Source organism: Eubalaena glacialis, chromosome 9 (assembly GCF_028564815.1).
Source record: "Eubalaena glacialis isolate mEubGla1 chromosome 9, mEubGla1.1.hap2.+ XY, whole genome shotgun sequence".
Classification (NCBI taxonomy): Eukaryota; Metazoa; Chordata; class Mammalia; order Artiodactyla; family Balaenidae; genus Eubalaena; species Eubalaena glacialis.
The window spans coordinates 40,597,846-40,610,010 of record NC_083724.1 but is presented as its reverse complement, the minus strand read 5'-3'; positions in this window follow the sequence as shown (position 1 = coordinate 40,610,010).

Sequence of the window (12,165 nt, the reverse complement as noted above, 5' to 3'; positions counted from 1 at the left end):
GGCTTGACAAGAAAAAAAGAATCTTCAGCAATCGTCAACACACCACTATTGTACTAGACAGAAATATCCATGGGTAGTATAGAGATTCATCTTGCTAAGAATCAATAAACACTGCTAGTAATCTTGCTAAAAATAACAGACTAGAATTATTTTAAAGTTTTCTATGGAATTTCAAAGGCTTATAGAGACAATATTCTATCATGACGATGGAAGATCCCTAATATAAGAACCATGTCCAAATGATTTTCCTTTGTAGTCAGACCTTATGAAACATGGACTTTGATCATTCTACTCATGATGGATATAGTAGAATTAATTGCTGTTGACCACACTGGCAATTTTTTAAAAATCGGTATATCTGTTTAGCAATGGTAAAATAGACAGTTACCTGTGATTTCAAGATGGGAGACTCTGTGGTGTAAGCTGTGGGGCAGCAGCAACATCTCCTTAAACTCCACATCTCTTTGTCTTTGCTCACACCCCTGTTGTCAAAACCTGTGATAAATGGAGGAGTAAAGATTTACTGGTATGTTTTCCTGTCATATTAGACAAGATATACAGAAATGGATGCTTGAAATAGTCATTAATAAGACATGAGTTGTCAGCATTGTATAGCAGGGCAGGCTAAATCCATTATGATTAAGGGCTCTCATCTTCAAGGTAATTTGCACTAAAAAGGTAGGCAAACAGCCAAAAGCCCATAACTGTACTTCCATCTGAAGGACTTGGAAGGAAAAGAGAAGAGAACACTATGTTTCAGGGTCTTGGTTTGCAGGAGATGCCTAGTCTGTGTGTGTGTATGTGTGTACACATGTATGCCTGCATGAAAAGTTTTTTAAAAAGCCACAGAACAGTTCTATTTGTGCACCTTGATATGAACTATGTGATATTCACTAAGAAGAGAGTTAAATTCAACAAATACTTTTGGCCTAGTGTGAGGAATCCACAGAAATAGAAACATGATATATTTTACTTGATGACATTTATTTGAAGGTTTTGTTGATCATACAAGCCATTTTGGACATTTACTTGGCTCAGCTTAATCTAAATCTCATAAAAGAGATTTCCTGTAAAACATCAAGTCAAATTTATTCATTTTTGTGGTCAGATTTCTCAACCAGTTAGGATTGCATTCATCTACATGTAAAAAAAAACCCTATTATAATATGGTCTAATTTTGTTCACCAAACAAGAAGTCCAGAGATAGTAGCCCCAGGCTGCTCAGCAGTTTCTTTAGACCAATAATGCCCACACAACCTCTCTGTCTGCTCCATCATCCTTATTATGTGGCTTGCCTCTTCCTACTTTTAAACTCAGGATTATAAGAAGGTGTTTCAGTCTCAAATTCACATTCTAGGGGAAAAACAGACAAAGGCACAGAAATAATGCATGCCAGCTCAAGCTGTCTTTTTAAAAATTTTGAAACAGGACAGCAATAGCACTTCCAGAATCCCAATCTAACTGACTTCTGCTTACATCTCACTGACTAAGGCTGGGTCACACGACTACCCATAGCTGCAAGGCAGCTGCGAAATTAGTTTTTTTCTAATATGGGCACACTGTTGTCCCAAGCAAACTTACAGTCTTGGTAGCAAGTATTAAGGGTGAGGATATTTATTGGATAGACACCAAGCCAGACTTAAAACACTCTTTCCACTCTAAACGCTACTAGTCGCCTTTTTCTCACTTTCACATTTTGAAAGTATTCATATCATCTTCGCCTTTCTGCAGAGAGTGATACCTCAGGAATAATTGTTTTCTTGTCTGGTTACTTTGGCAAAAAACAACTATTCTTTCAGATAGGAAACGGTAGTTCTCAAAAGTAACCAAACATTTCTATGATTAGATTACAGCCAAATACAATAGAAATCTAATTCTAATAGAGTCCAACACAGTATTCTACATGCTATGATTGGGCACAAATGTATCCACATTCTTTGGTCATATCACTGCATCCCAAAGACTTGTAGAAAATCTGGGGTTCCCGTAACCACAGTCAGTGTGATATCCTAGACTGTCTCACTTGTTTGCTAGAGTGGGTAGGCTCTAATACTAACTTTTTTAAGAAACTGGGTCTCATGTGTAGCATACTTTTTGACAGATGTTTCTCAACTACACTTACTTATCCTATTTTTAGATGTCTTATAATGCAAACATAACTCTGTTTCTCTGCAGAGGTAGGAAATATTTCTCAGAGACTCCCCTATTGATTTCAAACCTATTCCTCAGCTCCAGGCTCCACATGTATATTGCTGTAAATCCAAGTTAACAAAAGGACTGGTTACGCATTTTACCACAGAATCAAATGAATTCTTTCCCTTTCTTTCCTTCCTCCTTTCTTTCCTTCCGTCTTTCTTTTCCTTCTTCCTTCCTCCTTCTAGAGTATCTGATATGAAAAAGCATGAAAGAATTTTGAAGAATTCTTGGAAAATGGAATTATATGTGTCACGTTGACAGTGCCAGAATTCTAGTCCTCATTTGTAAAGTTCACTCAGAGATTTCATAATCATTCACATTTAATTTTTAATTGTGGCAATTTCTGAAAGGCAATTTATATAAACCTAGACACTGTCAAAGAGAGAGATAATTAGGATAAAAAGACTTGATGATACCAACAAGACAACCTTTAAACCTGAAAAAAAAAGATACAAACTTCCCGTATTCTGATTCAAGAACTCAATTCCATAAGAATGAAATATGATGAAAACAATCATGCTTCGCCATATTCCAAATTAAGCACTGACTCAGCAAAAGTCAGGAACATAACAGGTTTTGCTTGTAAAAAAAATTTTTAAATTCAGTACGCACCTAAATCAGTTGACAGGCTCCCTTTATCTACATTGATTAGATCATATTTAAACGCAAAATAAAGTGTTTAATTCTGGGATCTGGACAAATACATAGAGTCTAGAGTATGGTCGAAATAATAGGGGCCAGGGAACCACAGCATACAGGAAAGCTAAAACTGTTGAAAGAGCTGAGAATTTTTAACATGAAGAGGTATAACACTGATTTGGGAGGGTAGGGAAGTGTAGGGGAAGTGGTTCAGGGTAGACAAATAGAAACAAAATATTCATGGGGAAAACAAAAGGCTTTTTTTTCCCAAAGCAAATGATGATGATCCCCGCTTAAATCCTCATTGGCTTCCCATTGTATTGTATTCCTAAAAACATCTGGCCCTGCAACCACTGCACCCTCATCTTGTGCCACTGGCTTTCATGCCTACTTTTGTGCAGATTTGCTGGCTTCCACCGGATCTCTGGCAGGCCAAACCATTCCTGATGATGTTCTTTTTTTTTTTTTTTAATTTATTTATTTTTTCATCTTTATTGGAGTATAATTGCTTTACAATGTTGTGTTAGTTTCTGCTGTACAACAAAGTGAATCAGCTATATGTATTCATATATCCCCATATCCCCTCCCTCTTGAGCCTCCCTCCTACCCTCCCTATCCCCCCCTCTAGGTGGTCACAAAGCACCGAGCTGATCTCCCTGTGCTATGCAGCAGCTTAAGAGAGGAATGTGACAACCACTTTCTCTAAAGCAGTATTCCATTTCCCTCGGGCACTTTTGATGCACCACCTCGTTAATGTCTTTCCCTCTCAGTATTATCTTCTATATTTGCTTGTTGACTCATTTTTTCATTGCCTCTACACTAGAACATGTTCAATGAGGGCAGAGAACCCTTATTTTCATTCACAAGTGCGTTCCTGGGATCTAGAACGGTGTTTGGTGCAGAGAAGTTGCCCACCAAATATTTATCAGTTTAATCAATTATACCAGAAGGTAGAATTTGTTTCAAAAAAGAAAATTACAAGGCAGTGGATTTTATTTTAATATGAGGAAGAACAGGATAATCATCTGTGAAAGCAAAACTGCAGCTGTCTCTCATGAACGTGTTGAAGCCCAGCTTGAAAGCTGACCAAAGATAATTGTTTTAGAAGCAAGTTGGAAATAAGTTAGAAAACTAAACAAGCTGATCTCATACATTATTTCCACAATATGATTCTATGATACAAAACAAATCAACTACGCTGTGAGTTCCTTGAAAGGAGAGATTTTTATACTCCCAGTGAAATACCCGGTTCAAATTTTTAAATAAAAAAGTCATTTGGGGGCTTCCCTGGTGGCACAGTGGTTGAGAATCTGCCTGCCAATGCAGGGGACACGGGTTCGAGTCCTGGTCTGGGAAGATCCCACATGCTGCGGAGCAACTGGGCCCGTGAGCCACAAGTACTGAGCCTGCGCGTCTGGAGCCGGTGCTCCGCAACAAAAGAGGCCGCGACAGTGAGAGGCCCACGCACCGTGATGAAGAGCGGCCCCCACTCGCCGCAACTAGAGAAAGCCCTCACACAGAAACGAAGACCCAACACAGCCAAAAATAAATTAATTAATTAATTAATTTTTTTTAAAAAAGTCATTTTGAATGTAATCAATGTTGTCAGCTATATTAATAATCCTCTATGTATCCGTCAAGGTCTAGTCAGGACAGAGAAGCAACACCAATGATTCGAGCACGTAATAAAGAACTGTTAACTACTGTGGTTAATCATGGTAAAATGTGGCTAACAACTGATGGGGTGAACAGAGGGTGAACAGAAGCAGCAACTGCAGGGAGCAGCTGCCTCTCCTGGGATCTGGGAGAAGAGTGAACAAGGAGAACACAGAGGTTATGAGGGTGAGATTCAGACCTTGAAGGACATGTCAGGGCTGTGGTAAGGACTCCTCACCCACCTGTGCAGTGAAACCTGCAGGGCCTGCCATGAACTGAGCCACTCACCGCCACGGGAAAAGCAACACCCAGGAAAGAGCACTCCCTTCTTCCTCCAGCCCTGCAGCCTCCGTCTGGGCTCCACGCTGGCAGAGCCTAACACTAAGCCCCTGGCAAAGAATAAATATTGTTTGTGGAGTCCAGCTCCAATAGCACAAAGTAGGATAAAGAAGAGTGGGTTTGGTGCTGAGAAGCGATACATAAATAACTGGCACACTCCAACATTTTGAGAAGTATTTAAGGCAGCTTTCAAAGGATCACATCCTCTAGCAACATAAAAGCAAACGTTAAGTGAGTAGTTAGAACTCTATAAAGGCAGAAAACTAAGGCAAATCCAGCGGTTTTACGGATACACAAAACACATGCTTTAATGGCAGGTACCAGTTTTATACACATTACCGAACTTAATTCTCACAAAATTCTTGCAAGATAGATATTATCCTCAATTGTATACATGAAGAATCTTCCTGAAAATCATGTTCTTATTAAGTTCTGAGGCACAGCCAAAAATGGTTACACACCAAAGTTTATAATTTTCATTATATCGAACTACCTCCTTGGGATGTGTGAGGAGTTGAGATATGATTAGGAAGAAAGACATTCAGAATGGAAATTGCTGCCTTTGCTCTTTATTTTTTCCTTTTTATTGCTCTGCTATTTTTCAAGGGCAAATTTCCTCATCAACATCTCTAGCACAACGACGTATTAAAATGAGACCTGGAAACTCAGCAAGTGTGGTAACAACATATTACACACAGGTGGAACTAGCACACAAACCCCAACACTCCTCGTGGGAGTAGTAGAATCCAGTTTCTCTATCAAAAAAAGAAAATAATCAGAAATTTGTAGCTCTAGACCTATTGGTACTCAAAGCCAAGCTTTCAAACCAGCAAATCAACAATTAATATTTAAAGAAGAAATAAAAGCCAGGTCAGCAGCAAGCATCCCTTAGAAGTCATCACAGAGACTATTTTTACTGAAACTTTCATTTTGTTGACCCGTTTTTATGTACTTTTATTATAGGATACCTTTAGTCACACACTCAAGAGCATCATTTCAAAACTCCTTTAAGAAAAAGATAAAAATTTCAGGCACCCCTGAATATTTTATCAGTGTTCATTGATGATGACTCAAACTTGAGTGCCAGGAGAAAGCAACTGCTCCTATGTGCAAGGAAAATGCCACACAGGGTTCATCTGAGTAAGACATACATTTGTTATTATTGTTCAGACTTATCCAATTTTGTCATTGTTGTGAAAAGCTTACATCCAAAGCAAATTTAGAATTTGTTTTTCTCACTGGATTTTCTTTATAGCTTCTGCCACCTTTATTGCAATACACAACGGGTGGGTAATGAACAGAGTGAGGTGGACAATTTGGCACAAAGAACTAAATAATCTCAGGTATCTCAAGATGAGCTGGGATGAGAACAGTGTTGAAGAACCCAGCGACTGACTTTGTTCAAAAGCAAAGATCTGATAGAAGGAGCAATTAGGCAGATCAAATGAGATTCTGTAGGTAAGAGCATTAAGGGAGTAGTGAAATGTGAGGATAAACCCTTAACAGGTTGAGTCAAGAATTTGGTAAGCAGAGCATTCCTGAGACTGCAGAAGTTTAGCTTCTTAGGGGGATTATTTTTTCCTTATTTTAAATGTAAGAGAAAATATAGCAAGAATAAATGAAAAGCTGTCATCAATGAGGCAATTTAATCTGCTTAACGATAGTCATTTCATTTTTGCATGTTGTACAGTATGTCAGGTCTTCAAAAAGTTAAAAATAGCATGGCTATATGATCCAGCAATTCCACTTCTGGGAATATACCTGAAAGACTTGAAAGCAAAGGCTTGAAGAGATATTTGTACACACATGGTCACAGCAGCATTATTCACAATAGCTAAAACATGGAAACAACCCAACAGGATGAATGGATAAGCAAAATGTAGTGTATACATACAATGGAATATTATTTAGCCTTTAAAAAGAAGGAAATTTTGAGTCCCTCCCATCAGAAACTTACACAAGCCTCTTAGATAGCCTCATCCACCAGAGGGCAGACAGCAGAAGCAAGAAGAACTACAATCCTGCAGCCTGTGGAACAAAAACCACATTCAAAGAGAGACAAGAAGAAAAGGCAGAGAGCTATGTACCAGATGAAGGAACAAGATAAAACCCCAGAAAAACAACTAAATGAAGTGGAGATAGGCAACCTTCCAGAAAAAGAAATCAGAATAATGATAGTGAAGATGATCCAGGAACTCGGAAAAAGTATAGAGGCAAAGATCGAGAAGCTGCAAGAAATGTTTAACAAAGACCTAGAAGAATTAAAAAACAAACAAATAGAGATGAACAATACAAAAATTGAAATGAAAAATATACTAGAAGGAATCAACAGCAGAATAACTGAGGCAGAAGAACGGATAAGTGACCTGGAAGACAGAATGCTGGAATTCATTGCTGTGGAACAGAATAAAGAAAAAAGAATGAAAAGAAATGAAGACAGCTTAAGACACCTCTGGGACAACATTAAACGCAACAACATTCGCATTATAGGGGTCCCAGAAGGAGAAGAGAGAGAGAAAGGACCAGAGAAAATATTTGAAGAGATTATAGTCGAAAACTTCCCTAACTTCCCTAACTTCCCTAACATGGGAAAGTCCAGGAAGTGCAGCGAGTCCCATACAGGATAAACCCAAGGAGAAACATGCCAAGACACATAGTAATCAAACTGGCAAAAATTAAAGACAAAGAAAAATTATCGAAAGCAGCAAGGGAAAAACGACAACATACAAGGGAACTCCCATAAGGTTAACAGCTGATTTCTCAGCAGAAACTCTACAAGCCAGAAGGGAGTGGCATGATATACTTAAAGTGATGAAAGGGAAGAACCTACAACCAAGATTACTCTACCCGGCAAGGATCTCATTTAGATTTGATGGAGAAATCAAAAGCTTTACAGACAAGCAAAAGCTAAGAGAATTCAGCACCACCAAACCAGCTCTACAACAAATGCTAAAGGAACTTCTCTAAGTGGGAAACACAAGAGAAGAAAAGGACCTACAAAAACAAACCCAAAACAATTAAGAAAATGGTCATAGGAACATACATATCGATAATTACCTTAAACGTGAATGGATTAAATGCTCCAACCAAAAGACACAGGCTTGCTGAATGGATACAAAAACAAGACCCATATATATGCTGTCTACAAGAGACCCACTTCAGACCTAGGGACACATACAGACTGAAAGTGAGGGGATGGAAAAAGATATTCCACACAAATGGAAGTCGAAAGAAAGCTGGAGTAGCTATACTCATATCAGATAAAATAGACTTAAAAATAAAGAATGTTACAAGAGACAAGGAAGGATACTACATAATGATCAAGGGATCAATCCAAGAAGAAGACATAACAATTATAAATATATATGCACCCAACATAGGAGCACCTCAATACATAAAGCAACTGCTAACAGATATAAAACAGGAAATCGACAGTAACACAATAATAGTGGGGGACTTTAACACCTCACGTACACCAATGGACAGATCATCCAAAATGAAAATAAATAAGGAAACGGAAGCTTTAAATGACACAACAGATCAGATAGATTTAATTGATATTTATAGGACATTCAATCCAAAAACAGCATATTACACTTTCTACTCAAGTGCGCACGGAACATTCTCCAAGACAGATCACATCTTGGGTCACAAATCAAGCCTCAGTAAATTTAAGAAAATTGAAATCACATGAAGCATCTTTTCTGACCACAACGCTATGAGATTAGAAATGAATTACAGGGAAAAAACGTAAAAAACACAAACACATGGAGGCTAAACAATACGTTACTAAATAACCAAGAGATCACTGAAGAAATCAAAGAGGAAATCAAAAAATACCTAGAGACAAATGACAATGAAAACACGACGATCCAAAACCTATGGGATGCAGCAAAAGCAGTTCTAAGAGGGAAGTTTATAGCTATACAAGCCTACCTCAAGAAACAAGAAAAATCTCAAATAAACAATCTAACCTTACACCTAAAGGAACTAGGGAAAGAAGAACAAACAAAACCCAAAGTTAGCAGAAGGAAAGAAATCATAAAGTTCAGAGCAGAAATAAATGAAATAGAAAAAAGAAAACCAGAGCAAAGATCAATAAAACTAAAAGCTGGTTCTTTGAGAAGATAAACAAAATTGATAAACCATTAGCCAGACAAATCAAGAAGAAGAGGGAGAGGACTCAAATCAATAAAATTAGAAATGAAAAAGGAGAAGTTACAACAGACACCGCAGAAATACAAAGCATCCTAAGAGACTACTACAAGATACCGTATGCCAATAAAATGGACAACCTGGAAGAAATGGACAAATTCTTAGAAAGGTATAACCTTCCAAGACTGAACCAGAAGAAATAGAAAATATGAACACACCAATCACAAGTAATGAAATTGAAACTGTGATTAAAAATCTTCCAACAAACAAAAGTCCAGGACCAGATGGCTTCACAGGCGAATTCTATCAAACATTTAGAGAAGAGCTAACACCCATCCTTCTCAAACTCTTCCAAAAAATTGCAGAGGAAGGAACACTCCCAAACTCATTCTATGAGGCCACCATCACCCTGATACCAAAACCACACAAAGATACTACAAAAAAAGAAAATTACAGACCAATGTCACTGAAGAACATAGATGCAAAAATCCTCAACAAAATACTAGCAAACAGAATCCAACAACACATTAAAAGGATCATACACCATGATCAAGTGGGATTTATCCCAGGGATGCAAGGATTCTTCAATATACGCAAATCAATCAATGCGATACACCATATTAACAAATTGAAGAAGAAAAACCATATGATCATCTCAATAGGTACAGAAAAAGCTTTCGACAAAATTCAATACCTATTTATGATAAAAACTCTCCAGAAAGTGGGCATAGAGGGAAACTACCTCAACATAATAAAGGCAATATACGACAAACCCACAGCAAACATCATTCTCAATGGTGAAAAACTGAAAGCATTTCCTCTAAGATCAGGAACGAGACAAGGATGTCCACTCTCACCACTATTATTCAACATAGTTCTGGAAGTCCTAGCCACGGCAATCAGAGAAGAAAAAGAAATAAAAGGAATACAAATTGGAAAAGAAGAAGTAAAACTGTCACTGTTTGCAGATGACATGATACTATACATAGAGAATCCTAAAAATGCCACCAGAAAACTACTAGAGCTAATCAATCAATTTGGTAAAGTTGCAGGATACAAAATTAATGCACAGAAATATCTTGCATTCCTATACACTAATGATGAAAAATCTGAAAGAGAAATTATGGAAACACTCCCATTTACCACTGCAACAAAAGGAATAAAATATCTAGGAATAAACCTACCTAGGGAGACAAAAGACCTGTATGCAGAAAACTGTAAGACACTGATGAAAGAAATTAAAGATGATACCAACAGATGGAGAGATATACCATGTTCTTGGATTGGAAGAATGAATATTGTGAAAATGACTATACTACCCAAAGCAATCTACAGATTCAATGCAATCCCTATCAAATTACCAATGGCATTTTTTTACGGAACTAGAACAAAAAATCTTTAAATTTCTATGGAGACACAAAAGACCTCAAATAGCCAAAGCAGTCTTGAGGGGAAAAAAACGAAGCTGGAGGAATCAGACTCCCTGACTTCAGACTATACTACAAAGCTACAGTAATCAAGACAATATGGTACTGGCACAAAAACAGAAACATAGATCAATGGAACAAGATAGAAAGCCCAGAGATAAACCCACGCACCTATAGTCAACTAATCTATGACAAAGGAGGCAAGGATATACAATGGAGAAAAGACAGTCTCTTCAATAAGTGGTGCTGGGAAAACTGGACAGCTAAATGTATAAGAATGAAATTAGAACACTCCCTAACACCAAACACAGCTACATGTAAAGGAATGAAATTAGAACACTCCCTAACACCAAACACTAAAATAAACTCAAAATGGATTCGAGACCTAAATGTAAGACCGGACACTAAACTCTTAAGAGGAAAACATAGGAAGAACACTCTTTGACATAAATCACAGCAAGATCTTTTTTGATCCACCTCCTAGAATAATAGAAATGAAAACAAAAATAAACAAATGGGACCTAATGAAACTTCAAAGCTTTTGCACAGCAAAGGAAACCATAAACAAAACGAAAAGACAACCCTCAGAATGGGAGAAAATATTTGCAAACGAATCAATGGACAAAGGATTAATCTCCAAAATATATAAACAGCTCATGCAGCTCAATATTGAAGAAACAAACAACCCAATCAAAAAATGGGCAGAAGACCTAAATAGACATTTCTCCAAAGAAGACATACAGATGGCCAAGAAGCACATGAAAAGCTGCTCAACATCACTAATTATTAGAGAAATGCAAATCAAAACTACAATGAGGTACCACGTCACACCAGTTAGAATGGGCATCATCAGAAAATCTACAAACAACAAATGCTGGAGAGGGTGTGGAGAAAAGGGAACCCTCTTGCACTGTTGGTGGGAATGTAAATTGAGACAGCCACTATGGAGAACAGTATCTCCTTAAAAAACTATAAATAGAATTACCATATGATCCAGCAATCCCACTACTGGGCATACACCCATAGGAAACCATAATTCAAAAGACATATGCACCCCAATGTTCATTGCAGCACTATTTACAATAGCCAGGTCATGGAAGCAACCTAAATGCCCATTGACAGACAAATGGATAAAGAAGATATGGTACATATATACAATGGAATATTACCCAGCCATAAAAAGGAACGAAATTGGGTCATTTTTGAGACGTGGATGGATCTAGAGACTGTTATACAGAGTAAAGTAAGTCAGAAAGAGAAAAACAAATATCGTATATTAATGCATGTATGTGGAACCTAGAAAAATGGTACAGATGAACCGGTTTGCAGGGCAGAAGTTGAGACACAGATGTAGTGAACAAACGTATGGACACCAAGGGGGGAAAGCTGTGGGGGGGGTGGTGATGGTGGTGTGATGAATTGGGCGATTGGGATTGACATGTATACACTGATGTGTATAAAATTGATGAGTAATAAGAACCTACTGTATAAAAAAGTAAATAAAACAGAATTCAAAAATTTTAAAAAAAAAGAAGGAAATTTTAACATATGCTACAGCATTGGATGAACCTTGAGGACATTATGCTATGTGAAATAAGGCAGTCCCCAAAAGACAAACACTGTGTAATTCCACTTGTATCAGGTATTAAAGTAGATAAAATCATAGAGATGGAAAGTAGAATGGGCCAGGGGGTGGGGGAAGGAGAAAATGGGGAGAAATTGTTTAATGAGTTCAGTGTTTTCGTTTTACAAG